The sequence below is a fragment of the Mastomys coucha genome, unplaced genomic scaffold (genome assembly GCF_008632895.1).
Source record: "Mastomys coucha isolate ucsf_1 unplaced genomic scaffold, UCSF_Mcou_1 pScaffold14, whole genome shotgun sequence".
NCBI classification, from domain to species: domain Eukaryota; kingdom Metazoa; phylum Chordata; class Mammalia; order Rodentia; family Muridae; genus Mastomys; species Mastomys coucha.
The window spans coordinates 106671347-106693766 of record NW_022196896.1 but is presented as its reverse complement, the minus strand read 5'-3'; the positions used below and the strand labels follow the sequence as shown (position 1 = coordinate 106693766).

At 39.4% G+C, this 22420-nt stretch overlaps 1 long non-coding RNA gene across 3 annotated transcripts in view; it reads left to right on the top strand.

Moving 5' to 3' along the window:
* Positions 1–22420, top strand: part of LOC116089253 — an 80252-nt gene that overhangs the window by 6419 nt on the left and 51413 nt on the right. For 2 of the 3 annotated variants that reach the window (XR_004118244.1, XR_004118245.1), the window contains exons 2-3: positions 2662–2762; positions 4351–4457. This is a non-coding gene — a long non-coding RNA (uncharacterized LOC116089253). The remainder of the gene's footprint in view (positions 1–2661; positions 2763–4350; positions 4458–22420) is intronic. The other variant, XR_004118246.1, reaches the window with a different exon arrangement.

The following is a 22420-nucleotide window of genomic DNA, read 5'->3' as shown; positions in this document are numbered from 1 at the left end:
ACCTTGTGCTGCAGCAGGACTTGGTAATGTGTAAGAGTCACCCAGGTGGTACTGGTTTTGACAGCATGTAGGGGTCATGAAGAGCAGCTGAGGCTCAGCACAGTGAGAGGCCATGGAAGGCTATTCATTGGTGAAGGTGCAGCTTCAGTTTGCAATTGATGGCCCAGGACTGAAGGTGTCATGTTGGAATCCAGAACCAACATGAAAATAATAAAAGAGTTCTTCTGGAAATAGGAGTAAGAAATGGACAGGAAAAGATTAAAGGAGATAAGAAGAGGTAGGCTAGCCAATACTGTACCGTACCCACGTGGGAGAAGTAAAACATTAGACAACACGAGGTCTGGTCACTCAGTCATCTTGAATTTAATGGTATTCCTTTGTTCCCGCAACAGGTAAAATACCTGGGGCAAACCCCTCTCCCAAACTACGTCAGTATAACAGTCCAATCAGTAGCTTCCTTCTTGCTCCATGGAGGTGGAGCTTCTGAATGTAGCCGCTTCCACAGCGCTGCGTTACTGTCTGGGCTTTGGGGAGGGAGTCCACAGTGTCATGCAAAGGAGTTGAGGCTTGGCACCATGAAGACAATCTATGAAAGGCTATTGGTAAAGCCTAGTTACAGCATTGTTTTGGGAATGACAGTACCATGCAATGACCACCAAGGACAGCAGCAGCAGTGGAGTATAGGCATCTGGAGCCCAGAAGACAAGGTGTGTGCTGCAAAAGGCAGAGCTGGAGAAATGACCAGTTAAGCCCTTAGAGGAGCCCAGAAGATTGTGAGTTGGATCCCAGACATTGGTTTTGCTTTTGATTGTGACTGTCCCCTGATATTTTTCCTTCTTGAAGGAAGAATGTATTTTAGTGGAGCCCACAGTTAAGAGACTTTGAATTTTAAAAGACATTGGACATTTTAAATGGATTGAACTTTTAATATGTAAAGACTGTGGTACTTTAGATCGTGGGGATAAGAAAGTAAGGGTTGAGGCTTAATAGTGATGTGTTTGTGTGTCAAGTTGATAAGGAGTCAATTGTACTGCCTGGTTTTGTGTGTCAACTTGACACAGGCTGGAGTTATCACAGAGAAGGGAGTTTCAGTTGGGGAAGTGCCTCCATGAGATCCAGCTGTGGGGCATTTTCTCAATTGCCCCTTGTGGGTGGTGCCATCCCTGGGCTGGAGGTCTTGGGCTCTATAAGAGAGCAGGCTGAGCAAGCCAGGAAAAGCAAACCAGTAAGAAACATCCCTCCATGGCCTCTGCATCAGCTCCTGCTTCCTGACCTGCTTGAGTTCCAGTCCTGACTTCCTTGGTGATAAACAGCAATATGGAAGTAAGCCGAATAAACCCTTTCCTTCCCAACTTGCTTCTTGGTCGTGATGTTTGTGCAGGAATAGAAACCCTGACTAAGACAACCCTCTATCAGATGTAGGGTTAGTAAAGATCTTTTCATAATCTGTTGGTTGCCATTTTGTCTTATTGACAGTGTCCTTTGCCTTACAGAAGATTTGTAATTTTATGAGGTCCCATTGTCGAATGCTGATCTTAGAGCATAAGCTATTGGTGTTTTGTTCAGGAAAATTTCCCCTGGGCCCATGTATTCAAGTCTCTTCCCCACTTTCACTTCTATTAGTTTTAGTGTATCTGGTTTTATATGGAGGTGCTTGATCCACTTGAACTTAAAGTAGATGGAACTAAACACCAACATGGATGAGATTGGCTGAAATGACCACCAAAGGGGAGAGAGAACCTGTAGAGACCATATCCAGATGTTAGGCATGGTCCCCGGTTGGTCGGTGAGGCCACCACTCATCTTCAAATTTTTAACCCAGATAGCTTCTGTCTAAAGGAAATACAGGGACAAAATGTGGAGCAGAGACTGAAGGAAAGACCACCCAGAGACTGCCTCACCTGGATATCCATCCCAGACACCAAACCCAGACCCTATTGTGGATGCCAAGAAGTGCTTGTTGACAGGAGCCTATAGAGGCTCTGTCAGAAACTGAAAAATACAGAGGCAGATGCTTAAAGCCAACAATCAGACCCAGCATGGGGACCTCAATGGAGGAGTTAGAGAAAGGACTGAAGGTGCTGAAGGGGTTTGCAACCCCATAGGAAGAACAACAATATGAACCAACCATATCCCCTAGAGCTCCCAGAGACTAAACCACCAACCAAAGAGTATACATGGAGGGACCTATGGCTCTAGCTACATTTGTAGCAGAGGATGGCATCGTCTGGCATCAGTAGGAGGAGAGCCCCTTGGTCCTGTGAAGGCTCTATGACCCAGTGTAGGGGAATGCCAGGGCCTTGAGTTGGGAGTGGGTGGGTAGGTTGGGGGAGCATCCTTATAGAAGCAGAGGGATTTGGGGATGGAATAGGTAGATGCCGCAGGGGAAACCAGGAAAATGAATAACATTTGAAATGTAAATACATAAAATTTCAATAAAAAATAAATCAATCATCACCAGTCCAGCCTCAGTGAGAGTCACATCAGCCAGTGCTGCCATTGTTTTTATTTCCTGACCATAAGGGTCCATAGCTCAACTAAAAAGAATGTGCCCTTCTGAACTTCAAATTGTTCCCTAAGATTTTCTACATCAAAGCCAATAATAAAAACATCTCAACCTAGCTTCACTAACAAATTTATTCTTCCCAATTTTTTTTCAAGGTGGTCATTACTGACAATCTACATCTCTAAGTACTTTCCTTGGGATTGAACCATTAATCTGCTCCAGCAACAGTGCCTGAAAGAGATCAAGCATTATTATTGTGAGTACTAGAGACACTGACCAGTGAGGGACTGGAAGCTCCCTTAACGTTTTCATATAATTCTTAGATTAAGAGGGATGTGAGGGCAGCAAGCAGAGCAGAACTCCATAACAGTATAACATCCTCAGGACACATAGTCCTTGGGGTTGTGCCACACCGAGGTAATATGGCTGTGGTAACTGGTGGATTGCATTCCATGAGTTCTGAAGCCTTTTGTCATTCTTCCTGCATGACCCTTGGAACATATCCACTTCCCAAGCCACTCTTCCAGTTCCTCCTGGATCCCCATGCACACTTCCTCAACTTTATGTCCTCTTTCCTTTTTGTTTTTTTTATTACCATTTATTTTTTTATGGCTCAGAGAGTCTAATCAGTGTTGCCAACATGTATGTGGTTGTAGGACCATGAACAACAACGTCAACCAATTCAAAGCCAATACAAAACAAAGATACTATCCTAGTTAACTTTCTATTGCTGTGATAAAACACCACAACCAAAAGCAACTTGTTGAAGAAAGGGGTTTATTCCATTGCTGAGGGAAGTCAGGGCAGGATCTCAAATCAAGAACCTGGAGACAGAAATCCAAGCAGAATCAGTGAAAGAATGCTGTTACTGGCTTGCTCCTTATGACTGCTCAGCTTGATTTTTTTTTATATATATACCTCTAAGACAACTGCTTAAGGGTGGTACCATCCACAATACAATGGGCTGTCCCATCAATCACTACTTAAGGAAATACCTCACAGACTTGACTATTGCTTAATCTTGCAGGCATTTCCTTAATTGTGGTTCCCTGTTCTCAGACAACTCTGTTTTCTGTCAAGTTTTGAAAAATGAGGATGATTGACCCTCTGTTAACCAGACACACAAACACATCACTAAAACCATAAATTTTCTTTCCTTGCTCTCCCTAAGATGTCATGTTAATATGATACTATGAAACAGTAAAGCATTATAAACACAACAAAACAAAATGTAATAAGACAAAACAAAAACATATTGAAGTTGGACAAAGCAAACATGTAGAAGGAAAAGATCTCAAAAGAAAGCACAAGATCAAAGACTCACTCATTCACACACTCAGCAGACCCATAAAAATACTAACCTGAGGGCTAGAAAGATGGCTCAGTGGTTAAGAGCACTAACTACTGTTCCAGAGGTCCTGAGTTCAATTCTCAGCAACCACATGGTAACCCATAACCATCTGTGGTAAGATTTGATGTTCTCTTCTGGTGTGTCTGAAGACAGCTATAGTGTACTCATATACATAAAATAAATAAAGTCCTTTTTAAAACTATGACACTGAAAGCTATAACATATACACTGAGGGCCTGGTGCAGACTCCTGAAGGCCCTGTGCTTGCTGCTTCAGTCTCGGTGAGTTGATATGAGCTCTGCTCAGTTGATTTAGAGATCCTTGTTCTCTTGTCCTCCATCTTCTCTGGCTCTTGCACTCATTCGTCCTCTCTTCCATGGGGTACCCTGATCTATGACAAGAGGGATTTGATTTTATGGGGTAATCTCATTTAGAGCTAACTATTTCAAAGGCTCTCTCTGTCTCTCTGTCTCTGTCTCTCTCTCTTCTACAGGAGGAAGCTTCTCTGATGATGGCTGAATATGGCACAGATGTTTACCCAAGTGATGTTGAATTTGTGTCCCATCTTCTGAAGTGAGCCTCAAGTCAACTCAGATATTGGTTGGTTACTTCCACAGACTCTGTGGCACAACTGCTATGGTGGTTTGAATGTGTTTAGCCCAGAGAGTGGCACTATTAGGAGGTATGGCTTTGTTGGAGAAGGTGTGGCCTTGTTGGAAGAAGTGGGTTACTGTAGGCATGGGCTTTAAGACCCTTGTTCTAGGTGCCCGGAAGCCAGTCTTCTAGCAGCCTTCAGATGAAGATGTAGAACTCTCAGCTCCTCCTGCACCATGCCTGCCTGGATGCTGCCATGCTCCTTCCTTGATGATATTAGACTGAACTTCTAAACCTGTAAGCCAGCCTCAATTAAATGCTGTCCTTAATAAGACTTGCCTTAGTCATAGTGTCTGTTCACAGCAGTAAAACCCTTACTAAGACCATTACCCTAGTATATTTTGTAGATAGGACAGATTTTAGATCAAAGGTTCTATGGCTGGGTTGTTGTCTATATTTTTCTTTTGGTGGCCTGAAGTACAACTTTTAAAAGTCTTTAAAAATTCAATTTTTTCAAAACTTCAGTCTCATTAAAGCACCCAAAGTATCTATCAAAGTTCAAAGTTTCTCTAAAATGTCTAAACTTCTAAAATTCCAAATTTTCTTAAATGTGGGTTTACATAAGATAAAAAAAATAAGTTACATACTATATTATTCCAAGAGGAAAATTTTAGAACATAGTCACAATCAAATCAAATCAAAATTAGGTTACAATGGTATAAAAATGCTAGTGTCAGAAATGCTGGATTCACCGGTAATCTTCTAGGCTCCAAACGACCTGAACATCCACCCACAGTATACATAGATTGTTTTGTAGGTTCAGACTGGACCCACTACACAGCTGCTGCTGTCCTTAATGGTCACTCCATGGTAAAGGCATCTCTAAAATGTTGGGGCCTCTGCTACAACTGGACTGCATCTAAATCATTAGCCTCTCTTGGGCTTTCTTCGGGGATTCTGACTTTGCTGTGTGGTGCCAATTGTCAGCCAAGCCCCCATAATCTTTGTGCCTTCAAAACCACTACTACTTGGGAAACTTATACACATTATCAAGTTCAGCTGCTGGCTCAAAGTACAGCCTTGGTAATCTCTCTACCATAGATTCTGTGTGCTAGCCCTGAGGAATTACTTTGCAGAGGATTTTGCCTCAATGATTCTGTTATTATCTAAATCACAGCTGATTCCTCAGCCTTAGCTGACCAGGATCAATTGTCCCAGCAAACCAATAGTTCTTAACTAAAAATATCACAAAAATTGTCTTGATTGAATCTTTGCTTTCCTCTGAAATTTCCCAGTTCAGGCCTCCATCATCTGCAATGTCCTCAGAATTATCTTTTAATTTCTCACAATAATAGCTCATTAAACTCTAGTCACTCAATGGCTTCTTTAGGCCAAAGTTCCAACACCATTCCACAATCCTCCTAAAGCCATGGTCAGATTTGTCATAGTAATATCTTAAAAACCTGGTACGAATTGCTGTCTTTGTTAGACTTTCTATTGCTGTAATAGAATGTCATGCCCTAAGACACCTTTGGAGAAAAAGGGTTTATTTCAGATTATAGCTCTTAGGTTATGGTCTATCATGGTCTATCACTGATGAAGTCAGGGTAGGAACCTGAAGGAAGGAGTTGATGCAGAGGCTGTGGACGAAAGCTGCTTACTAGCTCGCTCCTCACAGCTTTTTTGACCTGCTTGCTTGCTTGCTTTCTCTCTCTCTCTCTCTCTCTCTCTCTCTCTCTCTCTCTCTCTCTCTCTCTCCCTCCCTCCCTTCCTCCCTTCCTTCCTTTCTTGTTTTTGTTTTTGTTTTGTCTTCCTGTTTTGAAGATAGGGTTTCTCTGTATAGCCCTGGCTGTCCTGGAACTCACTCTGTAGACCAGGCTGGCCTTGAACTCAGAAATCCACCTGCCTCTGCCTCTGCCTCTGCCTCTGCCTCCCAAGTGCTGGGATTAAAGGCATGTGCCACCACTGCCTGGCTTTTTCTTTTTTTTGGGGGGGGGGCTGCTTTCTTATATACACCGAGACCAAATGCCAGGGGTGGTACTACCTACAATAAACTGAGCTCTTCCACATCAATTACTAATCAATAAACAGCCCTAAAGGCTTGCCTATAGCTCAATCTTTTTTTTTGTAGTTAAATATTATTGCATCTTTTAGCACATTAAAACCATACTTGTTGAGACAGCATGCAAACTGATATAGTTGCTTATATTTTCCCATTTTTTCATTTATTTATTTTTTATTCACTTTACATATCAATTATACTCTCTCCTCACAGTCCCTCATGCCATTCATTTTTGAGAGGGGAGAGAAGTCCCCAAATCTTATTGAGGCATGCTCTCAATTGTGGTTCCCTCTTCTCAGATTACTCTAGCTTATGTCAAGTTGACAAAAAACACAACCAGGAAACATGCCTATAGCCATTAATCAGTTGTTACAACATCCAGGAAAATATATATCTTATAAGATTGTTTATTAAATAATATAGGATATTTTATTACATATTATAGGATCATATATTATAGGAAACAAAATATAGGAACAGTTATTATAGGAACCTGAGTCATAGAAACATATTGCCAAGGCAACATATTGCCATATTGCCATATTGTGACTTTGAAGTCTGTGTTTTGGTTCAAACTCTCCCTTATTACTTGAATCTATGCTCCCTAGCTGCCATGAGGTGAGTCACCAGAATCTTCTGCCCCATCACTGTTCTGGAAATGATGAAGCAAGATGGCCATAGAGCATAACCTTTGAAACTGTAAGCCAAAGTAAATGACTTCCTCCATTAGGTAGGCTGACTCGGGTATTTGATAACCGTGGCATAAAAGTGAATAATAACACAGATGAAAAGAGCTTTATATTTTCTAATGCAATTGGCATCTGTCCAATAGGATGTAGAATTAATTAAATGAACTTCCACACCCCCTCTTTTGTTCTTCCTGGATGAAATCTCCAAGCCAATTTCATAGAAAGCCAAAATGTTTCCTTGTGTAACACATGGATTAACTGAGCCCGTGTTCTGAGTAAGAGCATACAGGCATATCCTATGCCTCAAACATAAGAGTTTCTTCATGACCATGTCTTCTCATCTATGTCAAATAACTTGGCAACTTCGAAAAATCCAGAAGCAAGTTAGATGAGGTAAATTAAGCCTTGGGAATACTGAAATTCAATTAGATTTTAGGACAAAGCTCTTGCTAGTGTCGAAATTGAGTGTGGAGTAAATGGAAGGAGTCAACCAGGCAAATGTGCAGTTGCAATTAAGGGCTATATTTAAACTCAGTCTTAGTAATTATCTGGTAAGAGTAAGACCCCATAGCTCTTCTAGTGACCTTGAACAAATTGTGTAACTCTTTATATTATAAGTTTTCCCAATCGGTAGGCCAGACACTGTTTTCCAATTACTAGTCCAAACAATGACAGGTAATAATCTTCACTATGTGTTCTAGGGTCTTTCTATTTTCTGTTTGTATGAGCAAAAACTATTATTGCTTTGCTAAAAACTAGTAGTAGCTTTGTATTTGTACAGCAACTCAAATAAGTAGAAAGTTATCCTTCACATTAACACGTAGAACACATGCATTTCTGTTGAATTTTCTCCCACAGATTCTGGTTTGCACTAATCCAATGTATGACTCTTATCCCATAGCCATATCTCTTCTTCAGATCTTTATATATTCTCTTCTTTCCCTTAACTTCAATCCCCAAAGCTCCAGTAGTGCATAGGGAGTTTTTATTAATTTATTTCTTTCAGATTGTTAGTAACTGTCAATTAAAAACACTAGGTACTGTTCTTATGAAGACAACGTTAAGATAATTTGAGGTACCTATGCGAAAGGAAATGTGAGAAGTTGCCACATAAATTACATTTAATAGGGGGTAAAGGGATAGCTAAGAGGTTAAGTTCAAGTAGAGTAACCAGGTTCAGTTTCCAGATCCTACCTCAGGTACCTCACACAACATGTAAATTCTAATGCTAGAAGATCCAAACCCCTCTGGCATCTGTGGGTACCTGCATGCATTTGGTGCTCATAAACACACACACCACACATCACACACACACACATACACACACCGTATATATAATTAAACATATAAACTCTTTTTTAAAAAGGCTTACTTATTTTATTTATATGAGTACACTGTAGCTGTCTTCAGATACATCAGAAGAAGGCATCAGATCCCATTACCGATGGTTGTGAGCCACTACGTACTTGCTGGGAATTGAACCCAGAACCTCTGGAAGACATTAAGTGCTCTTAACTGCTAAGCTATCTCTCCAGCCCATAAAATATTTTTAAAAGTGTTTTTAGGAGAACAGAACATAGCAAGTTGAGAAGAAATTGGATAGATCATTTTTACTTTTATAATTCATACAAAGACTCAGGAATTTAGAGGTTGACCGGACTATTAGAATCAATGGGGTTAAAGAACAATTATTCCTTAGATTCCTTAAGGTCAACCTAAGGGATATGACTATATTATTTAGGCAAGCTCTCTGAGTTCTTTACCCCTTGGAATTCCGTAGATGGCTGAAAATTACTAATGGCAGTCACTAATGTCTATCAAGGAAAGATCTGATGGCCAGTGTGATTGATTCTATGGAGCACACATTTTGCAAGGAAGACAGAAGGATAATTAAATAATTGAAATGAAAAATGCAAATGGGCTATGGAATGCAAACCGAAGATTGAGCAGATTGACTTTGAGGGTAGTTGGAAGTGTTAATGACATACAAATGGAGGGTCTGAGCATCTGTGTGTCTGCGTATCTGTGTGTGTCATTTGAATGTGTGCAAGTGAGAATGGGTGTTCTTGGCAGGCATGCCTAGAGACCAGAGGTTGACAGGACAACAGGAAGTCTTTCTCAATATTTTTTTCTTTCACTCTTTATTTTAATTCAGAGTCTCTCTAAATCTGAAACATATACTATTTACTGGATGAGGTGACCACTGAGACTCAAGATTACATGTCTCCACCCCCTTAGCACTGGGATTACATTTACTGAGTATTTTTCCCCATGAACTCAGGTTTTCACAGTAAACACAACAAACATTTACCCCTTAAGCTACCTCTTGAGTTTCTGAATTTAGTCTGTAAGTAAGCAGACTAGGTAAACTTCATCAAGTAGAGAGATGGGCATGAATTCTGGAGTTTTGTTACTACAGCACATTTCTGCGCTAGCCTGATGGTAATAAGATGCTTTGGTAGTGTAGGCCGGATGAAGTAGCAGGATGAAGCTTAAAAGCATGTGTTTGGCTATTCTATGCCTTGACAAGTTTTGAAGTTGGTCCTCACTATACAATAATGTGGAGGTTTGTGGCACCCTGAATTTAAGGTTGGGAATACTATGATCATTATACACCATTGTTTTGTTAACTAAATTGCTGGGATAATAGCAACAACAAATTGCTCTAAAGTTTATATTTATCAGACAATTCTAATAGTGCTACACATTGCTTCTGCAATAGAGGATATATTAAAAAAACCTCTCCACAAAATGATATGGACTTAAGTTTGGCTACTGACTTCTCCCACATCTCTGAGAAGCCTGCCATTAAGTATGCCTTCTTTAAAGTAACAATGAATGAAGTATTTTGTACAGTGAAGATATTACTTACTATAAAATTCATAATGTGATTTTTACTTCTTCCTACTTTAGAATTAATTAGCATGTCTTTTTATAAGTCTTGCTATTAAATACATTATGTCTAAATACAATGTGTATATATATACATATATATAACATATTTACCTAATTTCCCATTTAATTTAAACAATAATTAACCATGCCTTGTGTTTTAATTTTTACAGTCAACAAATAAATTTAAAACCACATCGGTATAGTTTCTTACATAGCTAAAATGATTACTGTATTAGTGCTGTCATGAAATTTTGCAGTAAGACTGATTAAAAAACCAAATATCAAATTAAAAATATCAAGTTTTGTTGAAATTTCAATAACTTCAAGGTATTATGAAAACATTTAAAACTACTCAGTATACTATATGAAAACTATAGGCCTGATAATTTTATTTCTAAATAGTCCACAAAGCTTACTAATAAGGTTTTAAACTAATAATGCCAAATAACTTGGCATGTGGTGTGTATATGTATATGTGTCTATATAGATGTAGATTTGTTCAGTAAATGAGTGGATCTTCAGTCAAATGATTAACATTGTAAATTAATTAAATATATAGCCATTATCCATTTTCCATACAGCTATTTGATACTTCCTTGTGGCTTATAATTGGCTACTTTCAATATTTATTGAACATTCTAAAAGATATAGGCACTGAAAATATCTGATGTATTAAGGATCCTTTCTCCAGAGTTTTGCCTTCTGTCAGAACATCACCTAGACTTCATAGTAAATACATCATGCTAATATATTGTCTATTTTATTTATGGACTCAATCAGCCAGTATTCCTAGTTTTTATTTGTGTGCCTGGAGTCATTCTCAGTACTTCACATGTATATATATGTAGCAAAAATAAGGAACTAAAAAATGAGACTCCTGTGAACTTTGCCATCATGGAAATTATTGTCTATTTAGAGGGGCTCATTAAACAGGTAATTACTAATTTAAGTGAAAAAATTAAAAAAAATAAAAGTAGTATGGATTCAAGGTATAGGCATGAGGTTAATTTAGGTAGCTAAATAAAGACCAGGTTACTTGTGTTTTGTTTCATTTTTGCCGTTACTTATTTTGGTGGTATAGTGCTGAGAGCCCTTGTATTCATTTATTCATCTCACCAAAGCCAATCAGTTTGTAGCCAGAGTAACCATCAAACGATGATGGTTACCATTAATTGATGACGCTCAGAATAACCACCAAAGTGACTGAAAGTATTTCATTTGTTACAATGACATTAGATTGGTAGAGTGGGGCTTTTAAACCACCATAGAAACTATCTATTTTATAAATAAATGTAACAAGCTACCTGAGTAATTTTTCTGTTCCATTTTCCAAGCATGATTCATCTTATTTTTTTGTATCCAGTTTTGCATACAGGTTTTTAGTGTTTAAGCAAACTTGAAATCGAAAAACAGAACAATTCCTTGTTTTAAGATAAATCTAAGGATCAAAGTTCATGTGGGTACTTTACAAGTCAAAGTTTTGAGCATGACTGTTAACACCTATACATTAGGGCCTACAGAAGTGAGGGGCATTTCTGTCTGTATAAAATAAAACAAAATAAAATAAAGATAGTACTACTAATCCTCATATGACACATTTTGTTATTCATCTGCCTCATGTCATCTACCAGCCACATTAATCACTCCTCTTTCCTTGGATGTTTCTGATGTTTAACAATGGCTTAATTATAGTTACTCAAAATATAACAGAAGACAAAATGATTATACAGGATATTTCATTTCCCCATGTTGGCCATAAAACAAATTTTGTCTCAATGCTTACTTTAGTTATGTCCCCAGATCTATATCAGTGCATTGGCAAAAAATGTTTGGCAGTTCGCCTTTAGCAACAAAATTAGATTTATTTATTTTATTTATTTTACATGTTTGAGTATTTTGGCCTAATGTGCTCATATGTATTACTTGCCTGCCTCGTGCCATCAGAGCTCAAAAAAAAGCATTGGATCACTTAGAACTGAAATTACAGATGGCTGTTAGCTACCATGTAGATCCTGAGAACCAAACCTAGGTCCTCCTCAAGAAGTGCTTTTAAGCACCAAACCATCTCTCTAGTCTTACTGTCCCTGTTGAAGTATGGCATAGTCCTGGCTGGCTTAGAACTTGTTTTGCCCAAATTTGGACTTGAACTACTGATTGCCTCCAACTCCTGAATGTAGAATTATAAATTTCCACTAACAAGCCCAGTCTGTGTAGTGTGGGGGGTAAAACCCAGGACTTTAAACCTGCAAACATTCTAACAGCCAAACAACAACGTCCCAGCCCTGCATTGTCTATATTGTTTATACACAATGGCCATGAGTGATGTACAGGTGTGCTGGACCTTCCCCACTTGTCATTACCAGCAAATTCTCTCTTTCTCTTTTCTTGTTGTGTTCCATGTCTAATCATAGCAGCTGAAGGCTAAGCTCAAAGGAAATAATAACAAAAGCCACCCTCCTTTCTGCTCTCTTCTTATTACTCAGGAATCTACATACTAAAACAGTTTGCAAGTCTCTCAGTGTGGGCATCCAAGGCTGACAGCCAGGCAGGAAGTCAGTGCATGTGCATGTCACAGCTCTGGATACTCTCAGGTTACCACAAAGGTACTAAGTTTCCTAGAGAAACCCTACCACCTGTGTCTCTTAGAGCCAAAGATAGTGATCAATTCCTAAATAAACCCATGACTTTACAAAGGAGATCTATGCTACCTAGAGATTTCTTGATGATCTAGGCTCTTCAACCTCTGTGCTCACATTCTGATTACATCATATTATAATCTACCTACTGGCTCAGTTCCATCCAGAGAAGTCAACCATTCCACAGAGAAAATAGAATAGCTGCTCAAAGACTAAAAATATATCACCATAGACTCTGTAGAAATAATATTATTTCAATATGGATAATTATATGTTACATAATGACACGTTTAAGACCATTTTGTCTTCAGCAATTAACTCCATTGCATAGTTCATTGAGGTCCATAGGAGAAACGTTTACTATTTAATTGGAGGCTATGCTTGCTATTCTCAGTTGTGAGGAGGTACTGTTGGATTATGGATAGTGACTAGGGAACAGAAAATTTCTTTGAGATATATCATAGTCAGATTTTACTGTCAACTACACAGCCTAGCATCACCTGGAAATGGAGCTTCAAATAAGTGATTACTCAGAAAAGATTGGCCTCTAGCCATGTCCATGGAGCACTGTCTTGATTATTACTGGTAAAACAGAGCACAGACCATTGTGGATAGGAGCATTCCCTGGATGAGTGGGTCTTGGCTATATAAGAAAGTTAGGTAAGAGTGAGCCTATGAGCCACAGGCAGCATTCCTCCATGGTTTTTACTTCTAGGTTATGCTTCCATCCATACCCTGACTTCCTACAATATCCTTCCACTGTATCCTGTAGGCTGAAAATAAACCCTTTATTCTCCCAAGTTGTTTTAAGTTGGTGTTTGCAACAGCAACAGGATGAAATTAGAGCAAGATGTTTAAAATAGTCTAATCTAGGTAATAAATAATACACCCCACTGAACATAATGTAACCCACTGATTAATACGCTTTCAAGTGGTGAGTTATATGACAGGCATATCTCAAGGAAGCTGATAAAATAATATCCTATTACCATAAGTTTTCACCAGATAATAGCTACAGTGGCACAATCCTCTCTTGATTAATCCTATTTGTTTACAAAATTCAGCTTACTTATTTCTCTTAGCCAACATAAAAGAAAATAAAAAGGCCTTGCAAGCTGCGCTTTCAAGAGCCCACGTCAGATGTTACCTAGCACACTCGCTTTAATGAAAGACATTTTTAATTACACACCTGCATTCAATTACCCAAAATGCAAACAAAACACACTTTTGCTCCTCTGTCCTCTCTGCCTTAGAGATGCTCTGCTCTGTAGCGCTTTCCCCTAGTCCTTGCATGTAGGTGCCTCAGGACTTGCTAACCTGCCTCATCTTTGATTCAAATAGCTTTGAAACCAAATACACTTTAACTCAAACAATAAGCTTGGAGAGAGCAGCCAGAACACTAAACTAAGGAACACTTGAAAAATCCTTCTTTTTGTTCAATCTTAAGTATATAAATGATACTTTAAATGTATTATATTATCCTTAAGAAACTCCTAGAAAATGTGCTCCTGTATGATTTGCTTGTTTTTGTCTTTTTCAAAAATGACCAAAACGAAGGAAAGATAGACTATAATTAGAAATTATAATTAGAAATTAGGATTAGAAAGATCTAACAATATAGGAACAACTTAAAGCAAACAAAATCATGAAATAATTGTAGCAGCAGAAATAAAATAAAATCTGAAGTTGGGAGAAATGGCAAGAAAGCCAATGTATGAGGGCTACTTAGCAAGCATAGCTGCAAGAGAATGTCTAACCCTGGCCTTTGTTTTCCCAGAACACCTTTCTTAAATTGATTCCATTCTAATCCAAACTCGTAGAGGTTAAAAATATGTACACTGACATTTTTTAACTTCATTATAATTTCCATTAATCCCTAGTTTGAAAAACTCCTGTAATCCAAATTGACTCCTAATTGAAAGTTAAAGTTAATTAAAATAAATCAATAAATTAATAAAAGAAATGATAAATGATGAAGGGAATACCCAAATGAGTATTGGCCTACCATCCTTGAGTCATGAAATCTAAACTTTTTAAATGTAGGACTAACATAAACATTAGTCTGATCACTTAGTCCAGCAGAGATTTGTTCCTCTCAAGGCTTCTTCAAATCTCTCTATTACCTTTCACATTTTTTTGCATTACATCATGGAACAAGGGACAGTTTTGTGGGAATCCCAACTACTAAGCTTTAGTTTAGACCCCGTACTGAATATGGGGTCAAGACTCATAATAATTCCTCATAGTCTCAGGATTCATAATAAATAACGATGGTCAGATCCTTTGATCTCATCACCTACATTTCTTTTATTCACTTTGGGGTTTTGATTTGACCTCAGAGTTAAGTAGGATTTAGGGCTTATCAATTAGTAACTGATAAATTTTAGAATAAATTTAGGAAGCCAAATGGCCCCTACTCTTGCTATCTCAACGCTTGAATTGGAACTATATCAATTTAAGACAGGAGTAGGAAGGCATCAAGTTTAAAGCTATACTTTCTATCCCTGCATCCTCCAAAAATCCCCACTATCTTAACTCTTGTTCTACACCAGAATCTGTTAAGATTCCCTGACATATTTTATATCCAGCCACTTTGCTGAAGTTGTTTATCAGGTTTAGGAGTTCGCTGGTGGAATTTTTGGGGTCACTTAAGTATACAATCATATCTGCAAATAGTGATCTTCCTTTCCAATTTTTATCTCTTTGACCTTCTTTTGTTGTCTAATTGCCTTCATTAGAACTTCAAGTACTATGTGGAATACATAGGGGGAGAGTGGGCAGCCTTGTCTGGTCACTGATTTTAGTGGGATTGCTTCACTAAATTGGTCCATTTAGTTAGCCTTCCTCTACTCAAAGGATAAACAGAGAAAGAAATTAGGGAAATGACACCACACCATTCACAATAGCCACAAATAATATTATATGCCTTGGTGTGACTCTAACCAAGCAAGTGAAAAATCTATATGATAAGAACTTCAAGTCTCTGAAGAAAGAAATTGAAGATCTCAGAAGATGGAAAGATCTCCCATGCTCATGGATTAGCAGGATTAATATAGTAAAAATGGACATCTTGCTGAAAGCAATCTACAGATTCAATGCAATTCCTATCAAAAGTCCAACTCAATTCTTCACAGAATTAGAAAAAACAATTTGCAAATTCATTTGGAATAACAAAAAGCACAGGATAGTGAAAACTATTTTCAACAATAAAAGTATTTCTGGGGGAAAAAACATCCCTGACCTCAAGCTGTACTACAGAGCAATAGAGATAAAAACTGCATGGTACTGGTACAGAGACAGGCAGGAAGATCAATGGAATAAAACTGAAGACCCTGAAATGAACCCACACACATATGGTCACTTGATCTTTGACCAAGGAGCTAAAACTATCCGGTGGAAAAAGATAGCATTTTTAACAAATGGTGCTAGTTCAAATGGTTGTCACCATGTAGAAGAATGCAAATCAACCCATTCTTATCTCCTTGTACAAAGCTAAAGTCCAAGTAGATCAAGGACCTCCACATAAAATCAGATATACTAAAACTTATAGAGGAGAAAGTGGGGAAGAGCCTCGAGCATATGGGCACAGAGGAAAATTTCCTGAACAGAACACCAATGGGTTATGCTGTAAGATCATTATTCAACAAATAGGACCTCATAAAATTGCAAAGCTTCTGTAAGGCAAAGGAAACTCTCAATAAGACAAAACGGCAACCAACAGATCAGGAAAAGATCTTTACCAATCCTGTATCCAATAGAGGGCTAACATCCAATATATACAAAGAACTCAAGAAGTTAGACTCCAGAGAACAAAATAACCATATTAAAAATGGGGTATAGAGCTAAATAAAGAATTTTTGTCAGGCAGTGGTGGCACATGCCTTTAATCCCAGCACTTGGGGGGCCGAGGCAGGTGGATTTCTGAGTTTGAGGCCAGCCTGGTCTACAGAGTGAGTTCCAGGACAGCCAGGACTATACAGAGAAACCCTGATTTGAGAAAACAAAAAAACAATCAAACAAAAAAAAAAAACAAAAAAAGAGATTTCAACTGAGGAATATCAAATAGCTGAAAAGCATCTAAAGAAATGTTCAACATCCTTAGTCATAAGGGAAAAGTAAATCAAAACAACCCTGAGATTCCACTTCACACCAGTCACAATGGTTAAAATCAAAAACTCAGGTGACAGCAGATGCTGGTGAGGATGTAGAGAAAGAGAAACACTACTCCACTGCTGGTGCGAATGTAAGCTGGTACAGCCACTCTGGAAATCAGTTTGGCGGTTCCTTAGAAAATTGGACATAGTATTAACTGAGGATCCAGCTATACCACTCCTAGGCATATACCCAGAAGATGCTCCAATATGTAATAAATACACATGCTCCACTATGTTCATAGCAGCCTTATTTATAATAGCCAGAAGCTGGAAAGAACCCAGATGTCCCTCAACAGAGGAATGGATACAGAAAATGTGGTACATTTACATAATGGAGTACTACTCAGTTACTTAAATTGATGAATTCATGAAATTCTTAGGCAAACAGAACTAGAAAATAGTGGGATAACCCAATCAAAAAAGAAAACACATGGTATGCACTCACTGATAAGTGAATAGTAGCCCAAAAGCTCCAAATAACCAGGATACAATTCACAGACACCATGAAGCTCAATAAGAAGGAAGACCAAAGTGTAAGTGCTTTGGTCCTTCTTACAAGGGGAACAAAATACTCACAGGAGCAAATATGGAGATAAAGTGTAGAGCAGAGACTAAAGGAAAGACCACACAGAGACTGTTCCACCTGGGGATTCATCCCACATACAGTTACCAAACCCAGATACTATTGTAGATGCCAAGAAGTACATGCTGAAAGGAGCCTGATAGGCCTGTCTGTGGGGAGCGGTGAAGCTGGAGAGGCATTTGCCATGACAAGATGGCGCCTACTTCCGCTGTCGACTCCTAGTAAAAAACTGTTTGCGCATGTACGTAGAGAACTGTTTGCGCATGTGCTTAGAGTGAAAAAGACGCCATGTCACGGCCCATCCCGGGGCGTTATGTAGGGTAATGAGCAAACAGCCAATCATGGGCAGACACGCCGCACTGTGGTGTATATAAGCAGTGCGGATTTTAGCCTCGACCCTTCTTTTCCTATGGATGGAGACAAATAAACGTTGCTGCAGAAGGAACCTAGTGTGTCCGCGTGTCTTCTTGCTGGCGAGACGACCGCGCAGGCTACACCTGTCTCCAGAGAATCCCTGACGGAGCGGTACAAATACAGAGGCTGATGTTAGCAGCCAATCATTGGACTGTGTGTGGAGTCTCTAATAGAGGAGTTAGAGAAGGGACTGAAGGAGTTGACGGAGTTTGCAACACAATAGGAAGAACAACAATATCAACTAACCAGACCCTCCAGAACTCCCAGGGACTAAGCCATCAACAAAAGAGTACACATGGCTCCAGCTGCATATGTAGCAGAGAATGGCCCTGTTCTGCACCAATGGGAGGAGAGGTCCTTGGTCCTAGGAAGGCTCGATAGATGCCCCAGTGTAGAGAAATCAAGGGCAGAGAAGTGGAAGTGGGTGGGTGGGTGTTGGAACTCCCTCATAGAAGCAGGGGGAGGGTGGGTGTGATTGGGTGTTTCTGGGAGGGAGGGAAACCCAGAGAGGTGATAACATTTGAAATGTAAACAAAGTATCCAATTAAAAAAAAAAAAAAAGATTCCCTGACTTAAAATTGCAAGTCATAGACCCCATAGGAAAAGCAACAGTGTCAACTAACCTGGACCCAGGGAGCTCCCAGAGACTAAGCCACCAACACTCATGTAGCAGAGGACTGCCTTGTATGGGGGTCCCAGTGGGAGAAAATGTGCCTAATCCTGTAGAGACTTGATGCCCCAGAAAAAGGGTCTCCCCAGGGGGGCACTCTCTCAGAGGTGATTTGCAAGGGGGGATGGGGTGAAGAACAATGTGAGGGGGTGAGGGGAGCAACATTTGGAATGTAAATAAATAAAACAATTTTAAAAGAAAAAATGCAAGTCATATTTTCTCATTATTTTTCTTCTTTTGAAAAATCCAAGTAGTTTTTAATGATTTTCCATTTCAATTTCCCCATATATTATTTTCTGGCTTCTGAAAACTTCGATTGCTGTCCATTTTCAAATTACTAGAGAATTCGGAGTTTATGTAAACTAGGTTATTAATTAATTTCACAAAGCTCTTTTAATTTCTATTTTCTCTTGAATATGAAATGCAGTCTTTGGGAATAGAAATGAAGTGATGTGTAGTTTACACAAATCGTTCAAGCATGATATGCACAAGACACTCAGAGGATTATGACACTACAGCATTGCCTGTCATAACATAAGCCTATCATTTCTAGAAGGAAAGAAAGACAAAAGCCTCGCTGGCTCAGTGGAATCAGAGGATAAGATCATCTAAGGAGAAGCTGTAAACTGGAATACACCCTTTCTCCCTAACATTCCCTTTTCAGGCTATTATATATCAGAAAAAGAAATGAAACTCAGGCAATAGAAAGAATAGATAACATCCTTCCCTGGCCTCTCAGGTTTTAAAAATTAAAAATAAATAAATATGAGCTGTTGAGATGTCTCAGTACAAAGAATCACCCGACACACAAGCATAATGACCTGGGTATAATTTCCAGAACACACTATGGAAGGAGAGTGCAAGTTAGTGAAAAATGTCCTCTAAGTTCTACATACACTCATACACATGCATGCACACTGTACTGGCTGGTTTTATGTGTCAACTTGACACAAGCCGCAGTATCACAAGATGGATCTCCATAAGATCCAGCTGTTAGACATTTTCTCACTTAGTGATCAAGGGTAGGAGGGCCCGTTGTAGGTGGTGGCATCCCTGGTCTGGTAGTCCTGGCTTCTGTAAGAAAGAAAGCTGAACAAGCCAGGGGAAGCAAGCCAGTAAGCAGCATTCCTCTATGGCTTCTGCATCTACTCCTGCCTCCAAGTTCCTACTCTGTGTGAATTCCTATCCTGACTTCCTTTGGTGATGAACAGCAAAGTGGAAGTGTAGGCTGAATAAACCCTTTCCTCCACAGCTTGCTTCTTGGTCATGATGTTTTGTGCAGGAATAGAAACCTGACTAAGATAAATTGGTACCAGCATAGTGGGGGTATTCCTGTGACAACCTGATCATGTTTTCAGGACTGTGGAAGGACTTTAGAACTTTGGGCTAGAAGAGCTATTGAGTATTAAGAGCTCTGTGGGATGTTCTGTAGGAGCTTGGAAGATAATGTTGAGAACAGTGCAAACGATGGAGGCCTGACTTGTGAAATTTCAGATGGAAGATTGAAGATTCTTATCAGGGCCATTGCTATTTTGATTGTGATGATTCTGTGGTTTTGGTTAGCTAGGGCTAAAGAATCAGCTGTGATTAACAAGATACCAGAACCTTTGCACTACTGGGACTATTGATGCTGGTTAGCTGGAACTAAGAAATTAGTGTTGGTTAAGAAGAGACCAGCATCACTGAAGTGAAGCCTTCTGGGGAGTGTTCTGGAGATAGCCAAGGTTGTACCTCATGCTGCAGCTGTACTTGGTAATGTGTAATAGTCACCCAGATGGAATTATGGTTTCATGAAGGGGTGATGAAGAACACCTGAGGCTCAGCACTGTAAGAGGCCATGGATGGCCATTGGTGAAGGTGCAGCCTCAGTAGCCATTAATGGCCCAGGCATGAAGGAGTCATGCAAATGAGTTGAAGCTTGGCACCATAAAGGGATCCTATGAAAGGCTCTTGGTGAAGCTGGGTTGCAGTAGAAAATAGCAGTGTTTTAGAGATGCCATTACCATGAGATGACCACCAAAAAACAGCAGCAGCGGAGTACAGGCAGCTGGAGCCTTGAAGACAAAGGGCAGACCTGGAGAAGTGAGGCAAGCCCTTGGAGGAGCCTAGAATATCGTGAGTGGATCCCAGACACTGGATGGTTAGAGTGATTTTGCTTTTGATTGTGACTGTGCCCTGATACTTTTCCTCTTGAAGGAAGAAAGTATTTTAGTGGAACCTACAGTTAAGAGACTTTAAATTGTAAAAAGACTTCGAATTTCAAAAGAGATTGGTTATTTTAAAGGGATTGAAATTTTACTATGTAAGGATTTGTAAAGGCTGTTCAACTTTTAAAGTTATTTAGATCTTGAAGATGAATGAAGAAGTAAGAGTTGAGACTTAATAGTGATATGTTTGTGTCAAGTTGACAAGGGGTCTATTGTTCTGGCTGGTATTGTGTGTCAACTTGATACAAGCTGGAGTTTCACAGAGAAAAGAGTCTCTCTTGAGGAAATGCCTCCATAAGATCCAGCTGTAAGACATTTCCTCAATTAATGATCAAGGGTTGGAGGGCCCATTGTGTGTAGTGGCGTCCCTGGGCTGGCAGTCTTGCGTTCTATAAGAAAGCAAGCTGAAAAATGCGGGAGAAGTAAGCCAGTAATTAACATCCCTCCATGGCCTCTGCATCAGGTCCTGCTTCCTGGCCTGCTTGAGTTCCAGTCCTGACTTCCTTTGGTGATGAACAGCAATGTGGAAGTGTAAGCTCAATAGACCCTTGCTTCTTGGTCATGATGTTTTGTTGCAGGAATAGAAACCCTGACTAAGACATACATGTACACACACACACACACACACACACACACACACACACAAGCAAACATGCACATACACTCTAATAATAAATACAAGAAAAACTTTAAAATCTCTGAGAATATTCCTTTTGCTATGTTTGATTGGGCTTTAATTTCTCACAACTAAAGGATAAGAATCCAGATTTGCAAGACAGCAGCTTTCTTTGAGAATATAATCATAGTAGTGGGATGAGCATTACTCCACAGAAATGCTGATCAAATACTTGAATGTGGTAGACCTCAAAGAGCTCCTGAAAAAAATCAACTACATTAATCACATTATCAAACTTCAAAAATAAAATCAAAGAGTCAATAATGCCTAAGATCCAAAAGCTGGAAGGCTACAGGATTCACCTTCTTCTTGTGGCACAGAGACTCTAAACGCAACTCATGCAAACCAACTGCTGGATAGGTTGAAATAAAGTAGTTCTTCCCAAAGTTGTGCCTCTACACTTGCTCCTAGCCTTTGGTTCAGCTTGTGCCATATATACATGGCACCTAAGCCACCTGTCATAGATGACACAATTCTAGGCCCTCTCTTCACAACCGTGTATGGGACTGGAACACGCCCCACCCCCAACCCAGACTACAGATCAGGAGTGATATAGACCTGCTAGAGCTGGACAATGCAATGATCTCCTAAATATATCCAACAATGCATGCAAGAAAAATTGGATCTCTAATTTTCTAGTGCTTGTCATGTACAGACAGTGGTGTTCTTGGTTTGTTTCATGTGACTTTTCATTGAGCAATGATTATAAGATCATGTGGCTTCCTTTCCCCTATGTTCTGCTTCCTTGACATATTTCAGAGGTTTTCCTTATTAATGGGAGTTTCCATTCTCTTCACAAAGAAAGTGCTGTAAGTGTCCTGGAGTTGGAGGTAGAGCTCTTCTTCTCCGAAGCACTCACTTTACAATTGAAAGCCGAAGTCTGTCTTGGATTCAATCATCTTGAAAGACAAAACATTATGAGGTCCCATTTATCAATTCTTGATCTTAGAGCAGAAGCTATTGGCGTTCTCTTCAGGAAATTT